The sequence below is a fragment of the Ascidiella aspersa genome, chromosome 1, assembly GCF_963924565.1.
Source record: "Ascidiella aspersa chromosome 1, kaAscAspe10.2, whole genome shotgun sequence".
Taxonomy (NCBI): domain Eukaryota; kingdom Metazoa; phylum Chordata; class Ascidiacea; order Phlebobranchia; family Ascidiidae; genus Ascidiella; species Ascidiella aspersa.
Window position 1 is genome coordinate 22,883,503 of NC_139447.1, and position 2,518 is coordinate 22,886,020.

The window sequence follows — 2,518 nt, forward strand, 5'->3', positions numbered from 1 at the left end:
ATCTAGTGGAAGTTTATTTCTGGGTAGCTGGATGGCACAAGGCGAACATGCGAAAAACCATAAGCCAATTTTAATTTTGACTATTTGGCCACCTTACTTAAAACCAGGCCCTATGTAAAAAACAGATTTCTTCCATTTGTTTAACTACATTTTTTTAAATATCGTATTTTAAATATTTATACAAAGGTTGGGGCAAGCTTTTGTGTTTGTGGGGTGATTTTTTTAGTGTGACAGGTGGAAAAAGAGAGGATTAATGGATAACTCCTGAACAATAACGTTTATTTAAATAAAATAGTTTGTTTATTACATCAAGTAATTTATCAAGTTTGGCCAACAGAAATGTAATTTTTAAACTTTTTTTCCCTGACGTAAATCATATTTTCCTGTTTATTATTGAGTTACATGGACTTGAATGTTATAGGATACTTGTTATACACAATTGTGTTGCGTATTTTCAGGCCAAACGCGCCATCCACTATGCGGCAGGTTGCGACGTGTTAAAAATTCCAATAAATCGGGAAATATGTAAATCTCTTTTATCTGACCATTGCGTGACATACCTCTTTAAATTAAACAGTCACAAATTAAACTAAATAAATGCATTTTTCCCGGCTTAATGCGATTAGAATTACCTTCAGTCGTCAATTTTGCGTACGAATTTGCTTGAGAACAGAAAATGTTTTTTAGAATATTTGTTTATGACGCACGTGAGCCGCATTATGAAATTCTTTGTATGACGACATAAAAACTTTGTATGAAGACATAAAATTGATGAAAGTTTATTTTGGGGCAATCAGGCATATGTTGGGCTTCAAGTCTAGAGGCCACATTGTAACAAATAAAACCATGTTAACAAATGATGAATAACATGGAAATTAACAGCTGTGTCCTTTATTGTTTAAGGCTAAGCCATGTTGGACATTTGTTGTAGTTTGGTTCTTTGAAGCTGTAACAAATGCGGCGTTTTATGAAAAAAACTTAATTGACTGTTTGATCACATTGAAGAACGAAACTAAGTTTATGAGATATACCTCTCTTAAATTTTTCATACTAATGCCACAAAATATGTCTATGTTTTAAAATTGCATTTTTCATTGTAAAATCTAACTCCTCGTAGGTACAATATATCGGACCAAAATATCATGTTTTTTTGACGAAAATGATTTATTATTTTGATGTTCAGGCAGGAAAGTTTTCAAAAAAACGTATACATTTTAATAAGTTTATTGAAAAAAGGTTGAATTAAATAAGCGGTCCGCGACAAAATTTCAGTTTTAAACCGGTCCGCATTGCAAAAAAGGTTGCCGAACCCTCCAGGTACGTTTGAAAGGACAATCAGCTTCGCTTTAAGTTAGTTGTTACATTTCCACGTTCATGATACGCTAATGTTGTTGTTTACTACCCTACGTAACAATAACCCGACGTAACAAAGGCTTTAGAATTGGCTTTGTTTTCTCAATTGTTATGTTTGCAGTTTATTTGCTAAATCAGTTTGAGAAGTAAGCTATGCTGTACCTTGCTAAGTAACTAATTGTTGGAATTTGCATTTAGCGAAACTAAAATAAAAAAGTACAACTGTGAAAAACTGTATGTAATTAAATAGACCCGCGTCACAAATAATTGGTAAGTTTAATTTACTCTGTGGATACCTTCATGTTCGTTGTTTAGCAGTTGACTTTCTTGTTTAGAAACGGCGCTTCGTCCTATCGTTCTGTCATCGTGACACATAAAAGTACTTTGTTGCCGTGTTACTTGCTTCGCTGCTACTTGTGTGAACTTGGCGTCATTACACCAGGAATTGGAGACTGTCGTCATGGTACGTTAGGGCAAGGTGAGCGTTTTAACAACCCCCTTTGTGCGACTTAGCCTGCAGGTCGGCTGCTCAGAGTCTACATTAATTACTCGAATAGTAATACAGAGGAACCAATAATAAGATTGTTTTAGATTTTGCTTTGTTGCTAAACTATAAAAGTTGTTGATTGGATGTATGTGGCTTTTTAAAACTGCTATTGCTACTTGTAGGACAATAAAGGTTTATACAATTTCACGTTGGCTGCGCTACTGGTACTATGGTGTTATTTTTAGCAAAAGGCAATAAATCGCCGCAGATATTTGTAGGGAGAAAAAACGACGGCGCAAAATCTAAAGAACCCCCATAATTCCAACCTTTGTAAGGAGTCCCGTTACGGCAAACGTTGTGCTGCATTGCAGTACTTCCTGCAAAAGATTCATGTATAATAGGAACTGGGATTGAAAAGAGTTGAACAGCTAAACCGCATTCGGTGTTTATGCGTTTCCTGTATACTTCTACGAATGCTCTACATAAGGCTAACTAAAGTGGTTGGCCAATTTACCATTGCAGGTCAGCCTTACTGCCTGTGTTTAGCGTTTTTATCAATATAATACGTGTGCAATTGGAAAGCACCCTTATTTACACCCATTGCCAATTCTTCCACTTGGTTGGATATCATATTTTAGAACAACAATGAATGTCTGACAAAAAAGCGGGACCACAACG